Here is a 20,000-nt window from a genome sequence, read left to right on the forward strand (position 1 = left end):
TAATTAGCAATGAGACAGGTGATTAAGAGCTGTTAGACGTGTATGGCTTCTGGGCCTGGGACGAGGGCGAAGCCGCTTGCTCTTGCAGGTTGGGGAGGCCAGGGAGGAAGGAGGAGGAGGAGGAGGAGGAGGAGGAGGAGGAGGAGGAGGAGGAGGAGGAGGAGGAGGAGGAGGAGGAGGAGGAGGAGGAGGAGGAGGAGGAGGAGAGGGGGGGGAGGCTTTTGTGCTTGTGCGCTTTTTTTCAGTGTATCTCTACTCTATGTCTGTCTAACTGTCTGACTATCTGCCTAATTGCCTGCCTCTCTCTTTCTCTCTCGCTCTCTCTCTCTCTCTCTCTCTCTCTCTCTCTCTCTCTCTCTCTCTCTCTCTCTCTCTCTCTCTCTCTCTCTCTCTCTCTCTCTCTTTCTTTCTTTCTTTCTTTCTCTCTTTCTCTCTCTCTTTCTCTTTCTCTTTCTCTGTCCCCCTCTTCCTCTCCCCCTTACCCCCTTATCCCTTATCCCGATCCTGTCTCTCCCCAGCTCCTTTCTTTTTTTGTTCCTGCCCTCCGTCTCCCCTCCTATTCTCTCTCGCTTTTCACTCTTATTTATACCCCTCGCAACCAGCCACTTACCCTACACCCATCCCTCGTCATTACCCCCCTCTTCTCTTTGTCCCTTTATCTTCCCTCTCTTCCTCTTTTTCATTTTCTCCTTTTTTATTCCTCCTCCACACGCACAGGTCAGTTTCCCCGTCTCTTACAGGTCGTAGGAGGTCGCGTGACGGTCTTCTGGGATGGTTTGGTGTCTTAAGTGCATTTTACAGACATGTTTTTTTTAGGGGGGTGGGGTGGGAATGCGATTCAGTCCGACTTTATGGCACTTGTTTGCGCTATCTGGGGTGGGAATCGGGAATCGGGAATCGGGAATTGGAAATGACGGGGATGTCGATGCGATGATTTGATTGTCGTTGTGTGGTTGGAGCATGTTTTTTGTTTTTGTTTTTGTTTGTTGGTTGGTTGGTACGCACTCACGCACACTGGCATGTATGCTTGGGTTCCCTGAGGCGATCGGATGCAAAGATGCATTTATTCAGATTAGATACAAAGCGGCATTAACAATATGAGGATCTAGAACTATCCGCGATTAGCAGACCAGGTTTATAGAAGCTGGCGAATAGCTGTGGTTAACCAGACGGGCGGCGAGAGCGATCCTTGCCTCCGACCTCTGTCCTGGGGGGGGGGGGTATCAGGCACGGGGGAGGCGGGGAGGGGTGGCCAAGTGGGCATGCAACGTCATGTGTGCCTTCGTGATCTGGGGTTATGGCGAGGCTTGGAGCCACTTGATCACGCGCGCGAGGTGCTAGGGATGCGGCAAGACGGGGGCGCTGATTCACGCGCATGCATGTACACTCGCACTCGCACGTGTATTCGCACATGCATTCGCATATGCATTCGCACATGCATTCGCACATGCATTCGCACATGCATTCGCATATGCATTCGCATATGCATTCGCATATGCATTCGCATATGCATTCGCACATGCATTCGCACACGCACACACACACACACACACACACACACACACACACACACACACACACACACACACACACACACACACACACACACACACACACACACACACACACACACACACACACACACTTATATGTTCCTGCAATTTTCCATATAATTTTAAGTCGAGATTCAGCCAGTCATCTCGGGTTTTCTTTTCCCTGCCGTGATTGGCTGAAACATTGTGTGGGAGAATGGACGTAACAGCATTAGAAGCAAATTGTTATTACTAATTATATGAGATATACACGAGTTGTTATATTAGTTTTTTCTTTTTTCCGCAGGTGAGTGAGATGCTCGTGTTGGTGGTTCATCCGTCAGCGTAAGTACAGTAGATGTAATTATCTGAGGTTATATTCGAAGGGTTGCATCCCCCATGTGTCTGATGTAATGGCCTCGACAGCCAACCCTATCTCGTTTATACGGCGTCCATTTCGGCATCTGTCCCGCGCCGCCGTTCATAAACCGCCGTCATAACCTCCTCACACACGGGGCGCTGTTATGAATTATGCCGCTACACGCCGCGTTATGTCTCGGTTGGATGGTAATGTGATGGCGGTGCGTAAACGAGCCGAGGTCTCGACGCGGCGCCTCGTCCTTTCACTTGTTTTGTCGGGACGCCCTCCGTGCCAGAGAGGCTTGTTTGTTCTGAGGGGAGCAACGCCCCCCTCTCCCTCGGCGCCCTCCTCTTTTTCCCTCTGCCTCGCGGGACCCCTACAGCGAAGGACCCGAGTAGTGCCCTTTTATGCGCTCGCCTCCGCTTTCCCTGTCGTCTGCGCTCTCCTCGTCGCTGCCATTCTCCTCCGAACGGTCGTCGGGAAGAATAGCGGCGAAGGGATCTCGCTGTGACAATGGAGTGGGTCGGATCGAGATGGTAGTACTCTTCAGATATGAAATCGTGTGTGTGTGTGTGTGTGTGTGTGTGTGTGTGTGTGTGTGTGTGTGTGTGTGTGTGTGTGTGTGTGTGTGTGTGTGTGTGTGTGTGTGTGTGTGTGTACGGTTTGTGCGTGTGTGCATGTGCGTGTTCGTGAGCATGTACGTGTGCGTGTGCGTCTGTGTATCTGTGCTTATGTGCGTGCGTGTATGTGTGTGCGTGCTTATATCAAGCACCGGCATCAAGACGCTTCCCGAAGATTCTCCTAAGATTTTATTACGCAAGTTGATAAGAGCTGTCAGCTTTATTTCCCGAGACGACTCCCTCAGGATTGGCACTCTTTAACGTCTTCTTCGCTACGGGGAAGTTCCGGCGGGATCAGACAAGCTTTATGTCGGAGAAGCAAGTTCGGCCGACAGGGAGCCTTATCGTCGCCGCCACCTTTGTTCTTGAGGACGCGGCGGCGAGGAAGTGAGCGCTCTCCTCGGCGTCTCCTGGGGATAAGAACTGAAGGATGTTGCGGTGAAAGTGTGAAGATTGCGATTGCTATTGATATATTTGTTTATTCTTTTATTCATTCATTGATTAATTTATTTTAGTATCGTCGAATGTCCGCTTTGGTGTATCGCTTACTTTCTCGATAGCTTTTGTCAGCTAATATTAGTCTGGTTGTCCCTTAAAGGCTGATACAGTTTGGTTTAATTGATTGAGATATAAAACGTTAGGATTGATTACTGTAAAATCGTCTATTTGGAAAAATAACATGCAAATACATCGGCCAAAATTCTCATATACTTTTTTAACGCATCATTCTCATTATCATAATATATTTGTATATTTGTAATATACAGACAAGAAATTTCAATCGAGTTTGAATTCGAAAATGCTTTTGAAAACTCTTCTTTCCTGCTACCGTTGCCAACACGCAATTCAAAATTGGCGGTTCACTATGTCTTCTGCGCGAGGTAACTCATAACTCTCACCTCTCAGAAGCAGAGAGAGATTTGTTCGGTGTGAAGTAAGGTTAGGTTCCAAAACACAGCGGCTGACGACGACCAACATAACGTGTGAACCGGGGACATTCATATGGTGATGTGATTGATGTGTGGTGCATCATGCTTGCCCTTGTTGCCGTTGACGACGTTTGATGCGGAAAGTGACCTCATCGTCACTCTTGGTTTTTTAGATATGTTTTATTTTCGCTGACTCCGATTTTGTAGGCGGGAAGCGGTTTATCACGTTATTTTTTTGTTATGGATTTGTATGTATTTGAGTACCGCATTATGTATTAGAATTTGGTTTAGTGGAAAAGAAATTGACAGCTGGTGTGACACTCCAATTTTATCGAATTTATATTTCTGTTTCCTTTGTAGTATTAGTATATTTTGCTTTTATTTGTTCGTTTGTTTTTTTATTTATAGATATTGGTATTGTTATCCTTTTAACTTCATATTTAAACAGTTTTGGTCTAAAGCATGTACATATCGCATATCAAGATGTAAAAACAGATGGTGACGATGGATCACAATAGAAGGTCATGCCACGTCCATCAACCCCGCGTAGAATGTATCGAATGACCCTGAACATCTTGTATCTTGTAGTTGCAGTACGCGGTTGTAACTGTAGATGCCTGAAGATGCCTATCTCTGCCTTTAAACTAGAGCCACGTTCCTTTCCGTCCGCATTACATATCTTGCAATTAATAGTTCCTAGCAGGCTTTACAACCTATATTGCACGGCCGGTTGCAATTTTGGACTGTTGCATAAAGTGCGCACTTCAGAACCAAGGCAAAGACTTTACTGTACTTGTGAAACATAGATAAGGGTCTTCATCTCGCTAATGGGAAACTCGTGTTCGTAATATACTTTATCGCTCCAGAGTATCCCTGCGGTGCGGCGGGCATCAAGTATATCCCAAGTTGGTCTGAGGGAATGCATGCGCTGGCTTCCTTCGTCTTAATAGTGTTGTGACTGTCTGAGAAAAACGCCACATGTTGAATGCGCCAACAGATCGCGCGGGGGGGGAGGGGGGTAGTGTTTTAAGGGAGACGTTTTAGTTATCGGGGGACAGTGTTTAGAGGATACGTTTTAGTTACCTGTAGGGCCATGCCGCTAAAGCTGTCTTGACGATTGTTTATCGTCTGAAGTTGATATTTGGTTGCAGTAATTAGGTGATATGTAAGGAGGGAAGGGAAGGTAGGAGATGGGAAGGGAAGGTAGGAGATGGGAAGGGAAGAAAGGAGATGGGAAGGGAAGGAAGGAGATGGGAAGGGAAGGAAAGGAAAGGAAAGAACAAAAGGAAAGCGAAGCGAAGAGAGGAGAAGAGAAGAGAAGAGAAGAGAAGAGAAGAGAAGAGAAGAGAAGAGAAGAGAAGAGAAGAGAAGAGAAGAGAAGAGAAGAGAAGAGAAGAGAAGAGAAGAGAAGAGAAGAGAAGAGAAGAGAAGAGAAGAGAAGAGAAGAGAAGAGAAGAGAAGAGAAGAGAAGAGAAGAGAAGAGAAGAGGAGGAAGGGAGGAAAAGGAGAGGAATGGTATTGTTTCTTCGCTGTCATTTTCACGGTGTTTCTTTCAACACCAGCGGGTATGTTTCTCTTGCGTTTGTCTTTGTTCTTCCCACACTCCCCAGTTTCTCGTGAGGATGCCTCTTGCGGCACTGGCACTCTGGGGGAGGGGAGAGGGGGAGTGTCAACAAAAGCATCGTACTTACATTGTTTATTCCCCCGTCCAAGGCTGTCGTAAGACCTTGTTTTCCTCCTCATGTGAGTCGAGCTCTACCCGCCGCTGCTCGACGTCAGGCAGGCACTCGCGGTGGCTGAGTGCCATCACGAGAGCCCCTTTTTAGGGCGATGGTCGGAGTGGCACTAAGGAAGAAGCGAGAGAAACAGAGAAACATAGAGAGAAAAAGGGACCTTTGCAGGACAGACGGATACAACGAGTCACATGGAAGAAGGAAACGGGGCTATCAGCTGTGAGCGCGGGGGTGGCAGGACGAGGGGGAAGGGGGAGGGGACTTGGGCTCCCCCTCGTCTCCTGCTTTCTATCGATTTACCCTCTCTCCCCCCGCTCCTCGACGGCCCGTCTCCCCTCTTCCCCACCTCCTTCCCTCCCCCCTCTCCGTCCTTGCCTTCACCAGCTGGAGTCTCCTTTCGCCTCCCTCTCTCCCTCCTTCTCCCCTTTGCCCCCCCCCCCCTTTCTCCCACTCGTCCTTATCTTCTCTTCGTGACCGCTACAACGCGGCTGGCAAACCCGCTTTTCAGTCGTCATTGTGTGCCTTTTTGTAAGGTCAGGTGCAGTTGTTATGGTTTGGACGTTATGCGTTGGTTTGAGTTCAGTTTCTCCGGTCAGTTGTTGGCGTGCGGTGCAGGTATGGCGGGGATTTTACACTTTTTTCGATTACGAGATGTTTGATGAGGCCATTGTTGAATATAATCTGATTGAAGAAACCGAATAGCTTGATACCGTTCCGAGCATGAGCCCGACGGCATTAGTGTGGCTGGCGACATATTGCAGTCCAGGGTGTCCGCACTGACAGGGTGGCGGAGTCTCGCGCACACACTCCTCAGTGGGCCAGCGGGGCGGCCGCGGTGACAGCGTGGTAAGGTGGACCTGCGACACCTTCTCTCTTTTCGGAGTGACAGAGGGAGGCTCGTCTCGGGGCGTAATTGCGACGTCCTGGGCTACAAAATACGTGGCTACAGCCACGGAAAAGAGTGGATCGCGCGCCGAGCACATGGGGTCGTGCGTGCGGTGACCCATGACGTAAGTGCGATGGGGACTTGCGGGGATGACCTAAACCTCAAGGACAATGTTCGGTGATCGTTGTGCGTCTCCAGAATCGACGGCAGTTGCTCGCTCGTTCGATTAAATGAGGTCCCCCGAGACTCGTGTGATTGTTTCAAAACAAATCAAAGAGAGATTGCAAATGCAGTGAATGCAAATCTCACGCAGGTTCTCTCCGGAAATGAAGTTGGTGTCCTCTCTGCGGTGGTGATAGCGAGGTGGCTGGAGTGAGTCCAGCAAGGGCTTTGTGGAAAACGTGCCAAACGAAATCGTCAGGATAAACTAACGTGAAAGTGAAACCTTTGCGAACAGCCAGCTATCCTCTTAAGAGAAGCCCGACTCAAGTGCTTCAAGGAAACCGCAGCGAAGCCTGTCCTCACTGGTCATGGAGACATTTTTTCTGGAACAGAGACACACAGGCGGCACAACAGAGCCCACGGTATGCTTGTGAGGTGAGGCAAGACGAACATCTGCTTCGTCAGGAGGCAAGGGCTCCTCTGTTTGAGGTCAGGGAGGGGCGCTCGTGCATTCATCCTCCCTCCTCTGTTCCACCAAGGAAAGTGTGAATACGTGACGTAAATTGATGCTTAAGTGGATTTGAGGCAGAGATTGACGGCTGTATATCCCTATTGTGTAGTGCATAGTATTGGTATTTGGTGCCCTCCTACTACACGGTGTGTGTACACAGCTGGCCTGGAACTGGTTCTGGGACGGGTTGTGACGCCTCCAGTCTAGGGTTTCGTTACAAGGGAAACGTCAGGGGACGCCGTAACGTGACACGCCTTGACTTCTGCTCACCAGGTTTTTGCGACTCCTATCATCTAATAATTTATTTTCGTAAATATGTATCATCGCATAGCATAATAGCAAGTGGATGAAGTGATCGCAGCTTAACGAGGGAGTGCATGTTGTATCATTGAATTGAGTTTATTGTGTGATGTCACCTCCATCGAATGATCATTACAGGAATTTCACTAATGGGCACGGACCTTGCGCATCCGATCGCAGATGTTGAAGAATGAAGAAATAAAGAAATAGATAAGCATCACAAGCAAAGGTCTAACCATATTAACATTTAACTCGTCCCTCCCAAGGGCGGGCAAGAACACACCCGGTGACACTAACAACCCGGCCGTGTCTCTCTCTCACTTGAGCTCGTGACTCACGCCTGCAGGAGCGGTGTGGGGGGAGGTAGGGCTTGGGGGGGGGCGGATTTTACATGAGGTTAGAGGGGGGGAGTGAGGTTTCGTCTCCCTCTTACCGCCATTGATCAAGGCGGTAAGAGTCTTTTCGTTTTTTTCTCTGCCTGTGAGGGAGTGCTCTTTTTATAGACTATGCTATGCTATTGATCTGTCTCGCCTTCTGGAACTTTCTTAGGGGGGAGCCTAAAGTGGGATTCGGGGGGAGAGAGGATTGGTATCGCTTAATCGAAGGCTTTGCTGTCCCTCTGATCATTATTGGGGCTATAGGCATACCGGCAATGGTAGCAACACTAATAGCCATCATGAACACTTAGGTGACAGCGAAGGCACACATTCGCATCGTAACATTAAATCGCTTATTAGTGTTATTATGGTTTTGCCCTCAACTAAAGAGGGCCATGCCATCATTCACGCTTATTTGAGTGAGGCCAGGGCTCGGAAATGCCCACGGGGGAGGAAAGTCGAACCCCTTTCAAGGAGCTCAATCCTCTCCACTAAGGGGGAGGGGATGGGGAGGAGGAGTGGGAATGCGCGCTGGAGTGCATGACGCATTCGCATCCCAGGAAATGTTGCGCCCTTTCATTATCCTTGTTATTATTAACGTCATTCGTAGTTGTGTGTGTTTCTTGTTGTTGGTATTGTTCTTATTGTTGTTGCGTTTGTTGTTCCATCATCTCCTCCTCTTCTTCCTCCTTCTTTTCATCTTCCTCCTTTCCCTCCTCCTCTTCCCTCTTCTCTTTCTCCTCTCCGTCCTCTTCTCCTCCTCATCTCCCTACTCCTCCTCCTCCTCCTCCTTCTCCTTCTCCTTCTCCTTCTCCTTCTCCTGCTTCTCCTCCTCCTCCTCCTCCTCCTCCTCCTCCTCCTCCTCCTCCTCCTCCTCCTCCTCCTCCTCCTCCTCCTCCTCCTCCTCCTCCTCCTCCTCCTCCTCCTCCTCCTCCTCCTCCTCCTCCTCCTTCTCCTCCTCCTTCATCTCCTCCTCCTTCATATCCCCCTCCTCCGCCTCCTCTTCCTCCTCTTCTTCTTCCACCTCCTTTTCATCCTCCTCCCCCTCCCTTTCACCTTCTCTATCTCCTCCTCCTCCTCCTTGTTCACCATCTTGTCTTCCTCCTCCTCCTCACCCACCTTTTTCACCTTTTCAATCTCCTCCTCCTCCTCCTTGTTCGCCGTCTTGTCCTCTTCTTTTTCCACCTCATTTTCATCCTCCTCCCCCTCATTTTCACCTTTTCTATCTCCTCCTCCTCCTCCTTGTTCACCATCTTGTCTTCCTCCTCCTCCTCACCCACCTTTTTCACCTTTTCAATCTCCTCCTCCTCCTCCTTGTTCGCCGTCTTGTCCTCTTCCTCCGCCTCCTCTTTCTCGTCCTCTTCCTCCTCTTCTTTTTCCACCTCATTTTCATCCTCCTCCCCCTCATTTTCACCTTTTCTATATCCTCCTCCTCCTCCTTGCTCACCGTCTTGTCTTCCTCCTCCTCCTCCCCCTCCTATTCACTTTTTCGATCTCCTCCTCCTCCTCTTCCTTGTTCACCGTCTTGTCGTCGTCGTCGTCCTCCTCCTCCTCCTCCTCCTCCTCCTCCTCCTCCTCCTCCTCCTCCTCCTCCTCCTCCTCCTCCTCCTCCTCCTCCTCCTCCTCCTCCTCCTTCCTCCTCTCCTCCTCCTCCTCCTCCTCCTCCTCCTCCTCCTCCTCCTCCTCCTTTTCACCTTTTCTATCTCCTCCTCTTCCTCTGATTTCGCTATTTGCCAATTAGACATTGATTATGAATCTCTATTTTAAGCGATTGATTTCTTTTACTTGTTTGTTCAAATTTATTATCATTAGTATTTAATTATTATTCATTTGCTATTTATATTTTTAAGTATTTAATATTTTCTTTGTTAATGAGGTTTTCGATGCAGTGGCGAAGCTTTACGTTCTAGGAAGCAGAAATAGTTAGAAAGGTAGACTGATAGATAGACAGTTAGATAGAGTGGCAGATAGATAGATAGGTGGATAGATAGAGATATATAGGTAAATGATAGATAGATAGATAGATAGATAGATAGATAGATAGATAGATAGATAGGTTGGAAGGTAGATAGGTTGGAAGGTAGATAGGTTGGAAGGTAGATAGATAGATAGATAGATAGATAGATAGATAATGTTATATCTAGTCAAAGGTACACAAAATAGATAAAGATAAATTTCTAGATACATAAAATAGATAGGTAATGACAAATTTATAGATACACGAAATAGATAGATCAAGATAGATAGGTTTATATATACACAAAATAGCTTGCTAGCTAGCTGAGTCGCGCTGACCGTTCGTTTCCTGAGCGCCGAAGGACAGGGAGCATCAACGAGCGCCCTGCGAGCGCCCTCTGGAGAGCGAGCGCGGCCGGATCGCAGGAAGTCCCACAAGTACGCGAGTGTGTATTTTGACGCCGCCTGAGCTCTTCCTTGTCTCGCGCGAGGCCGGGAAGGTGTCATGCGTGTCATCAGCTGGTGTTTTGTCAAAGAGCTTTTCCAGATTTGGATAGTGTGTGTGTGTGTGTGTGTGTGTGTGTGTGTGTGTGTGTGTGTGTGTGTGTGTGTGTGTGTGTGTTTGGGGGGGGTGTTGAAAAGTTTGGTTGGTTGGGTGTTTAGGGTGTTTAGGAGAGGGGTAGGGGGAGATGGGGTGGGGGGAGATGGGTTGGGAGGGGATGTGTGTGTATGGCGGGGTCCGAAGGTGTTGTGATCGTCTCGTCTTGTCCGTGTTGACTTCTCGGATTCGTCTCGTTATAAAGTTTTGTTGTGTTCAGATTTTTTTTCTCTCTTCGGGAATGGATTTGTAAAACAATAACAACTGATTGAGAATAGCTTAGGAGGGTATTTTTAAATCGTAGTAGATTATTTTTAACGGTTTGACGTCACTGTTTCAACGGAAGAATTAGCAGTGTTTACCGGAGTCAGCCGCTTATGACGTCACGCCTGTTGGCTCTGTGTTGTGTTCTTGTTTGTCCTTGTTTGTGAGTGCGCGAAAGTCAGTCTCTTACCCTTGGGATGCATTGCCCGATTTCGTGCGGGATAATTCGAAGTCACTTTTTTGTAGGTACGTTGTTTTTTATGTTTTGTTTATTCGATCGTTCAGCCGTTCGTTCATTAAAACATTCCATTCATTTATTTATTAATCTATTCATAAATCAGTCCATTAATTAATTGATTAGTTAATCAGTTAATTAATTAATTCATTTAATTAATCTAACTATCTATCTATCTATCTATCTATCTACCCACCTATCTATCTAACCATCTCTCTCTCTCTCTGTCTATCTATTTATCTATATATCTATCCATCCATCCATCCATAAATCCATCCATCCATCCATCCATCCATCCATCCATCCATCCATCCATCCATCCATCCATCCACCCACCCACCCAACCACCCACCCCCCTACCCCACTACCCACCCACTCATCCATCCACCCATCCATCCAAATATCTACTTTAATAGATTATCTAGATAGATTTGTATCTAATAACGTACAGAATACAAAATTGCATATATATTGAATTATCTATTTCTATTTAAAAGCTCAAAACCCTTGATTACGTATTTGCAACTGAGAGGATCTCCGCCCCCCCCCCCCAACCCACCCACCTTCCATCCAACCCGGGACCTCATTTCCGACGGCTGAAACGTTTCCCGGAAAACGTTTGCGATTACTCCGCCATGGCCGAAGGCGTTAGCTCCGAGGGAAGGGGGATTATCTGATGAGGTTTTAACGCGCTCGACGGAGATCTGAGGAGGTGGGGGAGGGTTATGGGGAGTGTGGGAAGGAGGGGGGGTGTCAGAGTGTGGTTAGCTCTGTATGTGTGTGTGGGGGGAGGGGATTAGTAACAATAAATGATTTTGATTCAGGTCAGAGGGTGGTTTGTGAATGGTATTGGAAAAGGATGGGCGGATGGATGGATGGGTGGGTGGGTGGGTGGGTGGGTGGGTGGGTGGGTGAATGGATGGATCGATGAAATGAATTAATTATGAATGAATGAATGAATGAATGAAGACAATGAATGATGGATGGATGGATGAAAAGAAGAATTAAATGATGGAAGAAGATGAAGGATATATAGTTCTTTGGATGTTAGAGTTTTTTAGGTTTTAATGGAAATGGTTTTGCGTGTGCGCGCGTGTTTGTTTGTTGGTTTGTCTGTATTTGTGTTTGCGTTCATTCTCGCTTCGTTCAGTTCTGCCTGCGTTTCTTTAGATTCCTGCGATCTAGCCCGTACCAAACTTCGTGTTGTGACAAGAACATCAGAAAAATAGGTGAGGGTTGTATTTTAAAAAAAATCATTTAAACCTGGAAATTATTTAATTATTGGTGACGTACTGAATTTTGTAGATAATAATTTCCGTTAGGAAAAAAAAAACTGTTTATTTTGACCCAAATACGCGTGTGTGTCCATGTAGGCACTCACCCAGACAATTCCACACAGTCCCAGAAATAACGTCACTCGCTCCCATAGAGAGTCGAGTCGGGAAATGGGTCGAGGACTAAGCTTATTTCCCCAGCGTGTGATCCCGTTGCTCTATGCCTCTCTCCCCCTCCCTCCCCCCACCCCTCTCCCAATGTCCCTTTCTGAGGCTGGATAGAGATCATGGCAGAGCGCATGACGGTGACGTTTTAAGGGAGGGTTGGGGGGCTGTTTAACGTGGAAGGGGAGCAATTGGGGGCGTGGAAGGATGTAATTGTAGCACCAAAGGCAAGATGTTGGGAATGTTTGTGTGTGTGTGTGTGTGTGTGTGTGTGTGTGTGTGTGTGTGTGTGTGTGTGTGTGTGTGTGTGTGTGTGTGTGTGTGTGTGTGTGTGTGTGTGTGTGTGTGTGTGTGTGTGTGTGTGTGTGTGTGTGTGTGTGTGTGTGTGTGTGTGTGTGTGTGTGTGTGTGTGTGAGTGTGTGTGTGTGTGTGCGTGTGTGAGCGTGTGTGTCGTGAAAAAGAAACTCGTGGAAAATCCTCGCCATCGCGTGTGAGCGTCCGTCAAGCGGGGCCGCCTCAGCTATTGTCTGGAGCTAACTGTTTCGCCTTCTTCGCTGTCTCTTTTCTTGAAGTGCGCTATTTAACCCCTCCCCCCCCTCCTCCAATCTCTCCCTTCGCTCTCTTCAAGGTGGCGCTGCAGCACATAATGCGTAGCGGAGAGGGCTTTATGGCGTCTGGAAGTGTGTGTGTGTTTTTGGATTTTTTTTTTGTTATATTTGTTGTTGTTAGTGTGGGAATTTATGTGTTTTTGTGTTTGGTTCTTTGGTCCTTTGTGTTATTTCTGTTGTTGTTGTGTGTGGAAATTTGTGTTTATTTAGTTTGGAAGTGTATTTCTGGAATGTCACCGAATATTCGCTCTTGGGATGATTAAAAGGACATGCTTTCTGTCCCCGTAATGTCGCTTCTGCATTTCCTTTTGCTCCCTTATTGAGAACCTTAACTTTATCGGGCGTGTTCGGCATAACCCGAGCTTCCTGTCCCATCTTGCAACAAATTATCCATTTCAACGGGATTAATAATCGCAATAGTGTAAAACAATTCATAACGTCTTTGCAATTCAAATAAAAAGCAATACCCAGATTTTGAAAAAATAGTTGTTTTTTCAATCACGGCCTTCGCTTGATTAGCTTTTGTAATCAGGCCAGACCCAGTTCATTTTTCAGCGGAGGAGGTCAGAGGTCAAGGTGGAGAATATAAAGGAGGGCATTAAGGTCGTTAACGCCGAGATAAAGGAGTCGTTCGGAGTCGTCCGGTAATGTGGAAGGGGGACGCGCCTGGTCGTGAATTTAGATGGGTGCATTCTCGTCTTGCGCATGTGTGTGCATGGTAGAGGGGGAATGCGAAAAAGGAGAATAAAGCAGGGAGATAGGAGTGAGGAACAGAAGGTGAGGATGAAGGTGAGCGTGAGTGTTAAGATGAGGGTGAGGGTGTGAGGGTGAGTGTAAAGGGGAGGTAAGGGTGAAGGTGAAGGAGAGAGAGAGAAAATTGGTTAGAATATGAAATTGAGGTTAAGAAGATCCGCCTGAAGATGTGAAGAAGGCGTGGCTCTCTGGCACGGTCGGCATATGGTTCGCGGTCTCGAAGGCGCAAGCACATTGGCCAGCCTGGATGCACATGTCTTGCTGCACCGAGTCACGCCACCTTATGGCCTCAGGTTAGGGAAGCCATGATAAATCTGCGAGCCTTCCTTATAAGAAAGCAGTGCACTCATTCTCATTGCAGTATTTAGACTTTTATACCCCCCCCCCCCCACAGTCAGTTGCTCTCCCTTTCTCATCCTCATCCCCCTTTCTTGCCCTTACCCTTACCCTTGCCCTTGTCTTTGCTCTTGCCCTTGCCCTTGCCCTTGCCCATACCCTTACCCTTATCCTTGCTCTTGCCCGTGCCCTTGCCATTGCCCTTGCCCTTGCCCTTACCCTTGCTCTTTCCCTTGCCCTTACCCTTACCCTTGCCCTTGCCCTTGCCCTTGCCCTTGCCCATACCCTTACCCTTGCTCTTGCCCTTGCCCTTACCCTTGCCCTTGCCCTTGCCCATACCCTTACCCTTACCCTTACCCTTACCCTCTTCCTCTCTCTCCCTCCCTCCCTCCCCCCCCTCCCTCCCTCCCTCCCTCTCCCTCCCCCTCCCTCTCCATCCCTCTCCCTCACCCTCCCTCTCCCTCCCTTCCCCTCCCTCTCCCTCGCTCACCCTCCCTCTCCCTCCCTCCCTCCTCCCTCTCCCTCCTTCTCCCTCCCTCTCCCCCCTTCTCCCTCCCTCCCTCTCCCTCTCCCTCTCCCTCTCTCTCCCCCTCTCTCCCTCTCCCTCCCTCCCTCCCCTTCCCTCTCCCTCCTTCTCCCTCTTTCTCCCCCCTTCTCCCTCCCTCCCTCTCCCTTCCTCTCTCTCCCTCTCCCTCCCCCTCTCTCTTCCTCCCTCCCTCCCTTTCCCTCTCCCTCAGCGACTTGCCTCCCCTGCCTCCTGTCTATTATTCAAGGTGTGCGCTGCGACCTGGCCATACGTAGGACGGAGTCGAGCGTCAGGTTGCGGATGTATTCAGGTGTTGGCTTTCACTTGCACTTGCCACGGCAGACTTCGGTTCCACTGGAGATGCAGATTTTCCCATAAGGCAGATCGCTATTTGAGGTAGATGTGTGGTTGTTTGCTTGGTCTGCCATGCTGTGCCTAGTGGTTGTTTTTATTTTTACAGACATTCAGGCAGGCAGACAGGCAGGCAGACAGGCAGGCAGGCAGGCAGGCAGGCAGGCAGGCAGGCAGGCAGGCAGGCAGGCAGGCAGGCAGGCAGGCAGGCAGGCAGGCAGGCAGGCAAGCAGAAATATAATGACGATATTTCGCAATGAATCAGTTGGACAAGTCTATTTGATTTGAACGCATCGTCTAGTAGGGATGTTACCAACCCTAGATTTTATCAGGACTATGATTTTCTTTGGGTATTGGTAAATCCGCGATTATGATTGATCGGCACATTGTCTGATAAAGCAAAGAGGAAAACTATGTTTATTTTTGTTTGTTATAGTGTCCGTGTGCATTTATTATTAGTATCGACATTGTCATTAACCTTGGTCTTATTTGCATTACTTTAATTGGTCTTTTTATTTTTTTCTTATTCATGTTCTCGTTCTGGTCGTTGGCCTTTGTCCTTGCCCTTATCCTTGCTCTTGTTTCTAATCTCATTCTTGGTCTCTTTCGCAGCCACGTTATCATTCTCATTTTTATTTCATAGCCCTCCCCCTCCCCTACTCTCCCCTCCCCTTCTCCCATTCTTCACTCCACCCCACTCTCTCACCCCACCCTCTCACCCCTTACCCGACCTTCCAACTTTACTGGATGGTGTCTTGTGGGCGTGACTCATCATGGCGTGCACGGTATAGTGCCTTGTAATATTTGATGAAGGGCGGGACGTGGGGGAGAGACGTAGGGGCTGGGAGGGAGGGGAGGAGAGGGGAGGGGTACTCTCAAGGGGGAGAGTGAGTACGTGTTGTGGATGGCAAGGCTGTAGGTAGAGTAGAAGTGGAAGTGGAAGTGGGAATAGAAATAGAAGTAGAAGTAGAAGTAGAAGTGAAGAAGTGAAGAAGTAGGTGGAGGTAGAAGTAAAGGTAGAGGGGAAGGTGGAGGTGAAAGAGAAGGGCGAGGAAAGGGGAGAACGAGGAAGATGAAAAAAATGAATTGTAGGTAAGGAAATAAGTCAGTAGAAAAGTAATTAAGTAAATAAACAAGTAATTAAGCAATTAAGTAAGTAGGGGATGACCGGAGGGGGGATGGAAAAAAGTAGGAACGAAAGTGAAGGGAAGAAGGAGGAGGAGTGGAGATAGTAGATTTCACGGGAAGGGGAGGGGGGAGATAGGTCTGAGGGTGGGGGGAGGGGGGAGGAGCTTAGAGCGATTATTACACGTACTTGAGGCTAAGCACGAACATGTATAGGTCAGCCATTCGGTCAGGTTTATGGGGGTGGTTGCGATCAAACTCCTTCTCTCTCTCTCTCTCTCTCTCTCTCTCTCTCTCTCTCTCTCTCTCTCTCTCTCTCTCTCTCTCTCTCTCTCTCTCTCTCTCTCTCTCTCTCTCTCTTTCTCTCTCTCTTTCTCTCTCTCTCAACACACACAGACTCCTACCTCTAACTTCTCTCTCTCTCTCTCTCTCTCTCTCTCTCTCTCTCTCTCTCTCTCTCTCTCTCTCTCTCTCTCTCTCTCTCTCCCTCTCTCTCTCTCTCTCTCACTCTCATCACACTCTCCTCCTCTCTCTCTACTTACCTATCCAGGTACCTACCTACCTATCCCACTCCACCACCCTCCACCCACCACCCACCACATACCCCTCCACCCACCACCCACCACCCTACCACCCACCCACCACCACCTACCTACCTCCCACCTATATCCTACCTACCTACCTATCCTACCTACCTCCCTACCTACCTATCTATCTATCTATCTATCTACCAACCTACCTATCTATCTACCTACCTACCTACCTACCTACCTACCTACCTACCTACCTACCTACCTACCTACCTACCTATCTACCTACCTACCTACCTACCTACCTACCTACCTACCTACCTACCTACCTACCTACCTACCTACCTATCCACCTACCTACCTACCTATCCACCTACCTACCTACCTACCTACCTACCTACCTACCTACCTACCTACCTACCTACCTACCTACCTACCTACCTACCTACCTACCTACCTACCTACCTACCTACCTACCTACCTACCTACTTACCTACCGACCTACCGACCGACCTACTTACCTATCCACCTACCTACCTATCCACCTACCTACTTACCTACTTATATCTACATACCTCCCACGAGATATATATTCACGCCTGCACGAACACCAGATGTAAACCTACACATGTGGCGCCACATCCAAGGAAGTACGCCATGTATCACGCCTTTTTTATGCCCTGAATCCTTGAAACAATATGTGGGTGTTTTGGATCGACCGAATGTAGGGACGTTTAGTGAAGAAGGAGAAGGAGAGGGGGAAGGAGAGGGAAGGAGAAAGGGAAGGAGGAAGGGAAGGAAAGAGGGAAAGAAACAGATAGATAGGCAGATAGATAGACAGATAAACAGACAGACAGACAGACAGACAGACAGACAGACAGACAGACAGACAGACAGACAGACAGACAGACAGACAGACAGACAGACAGACAGACAAACAAACAAACAGAAGGACGTAAAGGACATAGACATAGATATAGACATAGACATAGACATAGACATAGACATAGACCGATAGATACAGAAAGAGAGGGGGTGAATCAAGAGAAAAAAAAAGAAGGAAACGTACGTTCCCGACTTTCATTTTTTTCCTTCCGTTCGAGTTGGCATATGTACAGCGCACACATGTTCACATTTCCCTTTCTTGTGGGTCAACACATGTACAGATGTTCATGTTTTTTATGTTTATGGACGAGATATGATGTTCCTCTTTGCTTTGGCGAACAGATGGGAACACGAGAGAAACGAACGTGAGGTTTAAAAAAAAGGGGGAGGAGGTTGGAGGGTGCGGGGGTTAAGTAAGGGTAGGGGTAGGGGTAGGGAGTAAGGGTGAGGGTCCTGGACTTTGCCGTGAGTCAGCGGCGCCGGGTTGCCGTCACTGTCATATGTGTGTGTTTGTATGTCGGTTTGTACGTATGTTTGTATGTGCGTGTCTGGGTGTACATGTCATGAGGTCTGTGTCTGTCACTCTCGCTCATACGTCTTTAGTATCACTTTCCATTATGCATAATTGACTCTCTTTTCTTGTTCGTTAGAGGGAATTTTTTTATTTATTTGTTTCTCAACTTTTTTGTGTAATATTGTTCTTTGTGTTTAGGAACGTTTAGTAAAGTCTGTCTGTCTGTGTGTGTGCTTGCATTTGTGTTTGGGGTTGGGGGGTGAGGGCAGGGTTGTCTATCTGTGTCAGCGTTTGAATGCGTAAGTGTCTACGTCACTATCAGCAATCATCTTCACTATCACCGCTTATTCCTCCTTCACTATCATCCCACTGAAGTCACTCACGCCCTTTCTTCTACCTCATTCTCTCCCGCCTCTCGTTCCATCCCCTTCGCTCCCATTATCTCTCACGTTTATTGCACTCTTACAGTTGCGGAAACCCATTCATGCTTGGTCTTTATTAACCATTTGAAAAAAATATTCCAATTTTTATCTTTACTTTTACTTGTTTTTTCTTCTTCTTCTTCCTACTTCTTCTTCTTCTTCTTTTTTCTTCTTCTTCTTCTTCTTTTTCTTCTTCTTCTTCTTCTTTTTCTTCTTCTTCTTCTTCTTTTTCTTCTTCTTTTTTGTCTTCATCTTCTTCTTTATTCCTCCACCTCCTTCTCTTCTTCTACTTCTTCTTCTTCTTCTTCTTCTTCTGTTTCTTCTTCTACTTCTTCTCCTTCCCCTTCTCATTCTTCTTTCGTCTTTCTTTCTTCTTTCTTCTACTTCGTCATCATCTTTTTTTCATCTACTTCTTCATCATCTTTAGGTCACTTGAGTTCTTCGTCATACTGTGTCATACTTAGTCACGTTGATCTGTAATGAGGCAGGTTTTAAGTTTCCTGACCTTGGAGTCTACAAATGCTCACTAGTGACTGGCAACTCTGGTCGTTATGACACGCTGATGAAGAAGGGGGTGGGGGGTAGTGGGAAGGGGAGGAGGGCTGGTGACTGTCATAACGTATTTGGTGGTGCTGGTGACTGGGTGTCTGACGTTTCTTTGTTTTGTTATTGTGTGTATGGTTGTTTTTGTGTGTATGTGGTTGACTTTGCGTGTCTGTGTATGTGGTTGTCTTTGTGTGTCTTTGTCTGTCGTTTTCTTTGTGTATCTATGTGTGTATGGTTGTTTTGTGTGTATGTGGTTGACTTTATATGTCTGTGTATGTGGTTGTCTTTGTGTGTCTTTGTGTGTCGTTTTCTTTGTGTATCTATGTGTGTATGGTTGTTTTTGTGTGTATGTGGTTGACTTTGCGTGTCTGTGTATGTGGTTGTTTTTGTGTGTCTTTGTCTGTCGTTTTCTTTGTGTATCTATGTGTGTATGGTTGTTTTGTGTCTGTGGTTGACTTTATATGTCTGTGTATGTGGTTGTCTTTGTGTCTTTGTCTGTCGTTTTCTTTGTGTATCTATGTGTGTATGGTTGTTTTGTGTGTATGTGGTTGACTTTATATGTCTGTGTATGTGGTTGTCTTTGTGTGTCGGTGGTTGTTTTTGTTTGTGTGTGTGTGTGTGGTTGTGTTTCTAAGCCTTTGTTTTGGTTGTCTTTTTTTGTGTCTACAGTTGACCTTGTGTCGGTGGTTGTCTTGATGTGTCTGTATCTTTTCTATACTTTTTTGTCTGTATATGTGATTACTTGTATGCCTGTGATTTTCTTTGTTTGTATTTGTCTATGGCTGTCTTAATATATTTGTTGTAGTCGTTGTGTTAGTTTTTTGTGTATGTATATGTGTTTGGCGTATATCTCCAACATGTAAATTACCAATGATTCTCTTAGCATAAAGATAGCCAAGAATCACCTCACGCCTCATTGATTCTCAATCCCGAGTTGATGATTCACACGTTTTCTCGTCTCATTCCCGTCCTTCACGCTCTCGTTCGACCAATCCCGTTAGGGCTGAGCTTCGTGTTTAGTTCTGGACGCCGGGTCTTAGCTCTTTCTCTAATCGACCTATTATATCACTTATTATGGTGGTCTTATGATTGTGCCTTGACTTTTTAATTATGGTTATGATTATTATTGTTTGTTTAATTTAGTGTGTGTGTGTGTGGTGGTTGGGGGGTGTATGTGTGTATGTATGTACGTATGTATTTATGTATGTACGTATGAATATATGTATATGTGCAAGTGTGATGTTCCCCTGCATATCTCTCTATTGCCGAAGAGTGGGTACCAGAGGGCCTTATCAAAGACTGTTGTATTGCAAGCTTTCGGGAGTGACAGCGAGTAGGAGCCACTCACTAAGGTGCTAAAGAGGGGCTCTGAGACACTCCAAGGTTGGAGAGTTTGTTCTTAATTCTATATTTTCCCCAGATTTGTTTTTTTTCAAAATCATCTTTTCCGGTTATATATATATATATATATATATATATATATATATATATATATATATAT

The 20,000-nt window shown here is 47.2% G+C and overlaps 1 protein-coding gene across 6 annotated transcripts in view; it reads left to right on the forward strand.

Moving 5' to 3' along the window:
• The window catches only part of LOC122263163 (uncharacterized), a 278,554-nt gene that overhangs the window by 84,941 nt on the left and 173,613 nt on the right, over positions 1-20,000 (forward strand). Inside the window, exon 1 of one of the 6 annotated variants that reach the window (XM_086554099.1) lies at positions 5,923-6,021. The exons of the other annotated variants lie outside the window; for them this stretch is intronic. The gene's annotated coding sequence lies outside the window, so the exon portion shown is untranslated. Of the gene's footprint in view, positions 1-5,922; positions 6,022-20,000 lie in introns of those variants that run through there. 6 annotated transcript variants of the gene reach the window in all.

The sequence above is a fragment of the Penaeus japonicus genome, unplaced genomic scaffold (genome assembly GCF_977035675.1).
Source record: "Penaeus japonicus unplaced genomic scaffold, GWHDUDI00000001_assembly GWHDUDI00000029, whole genome shotgun sequence".
Lineage (NCBI taxonomy): Eukaryota > Metazoa > Arthropoda > Malacostraca > Decapoda > Penaeidae > Penaeus > Penaeus japonicus.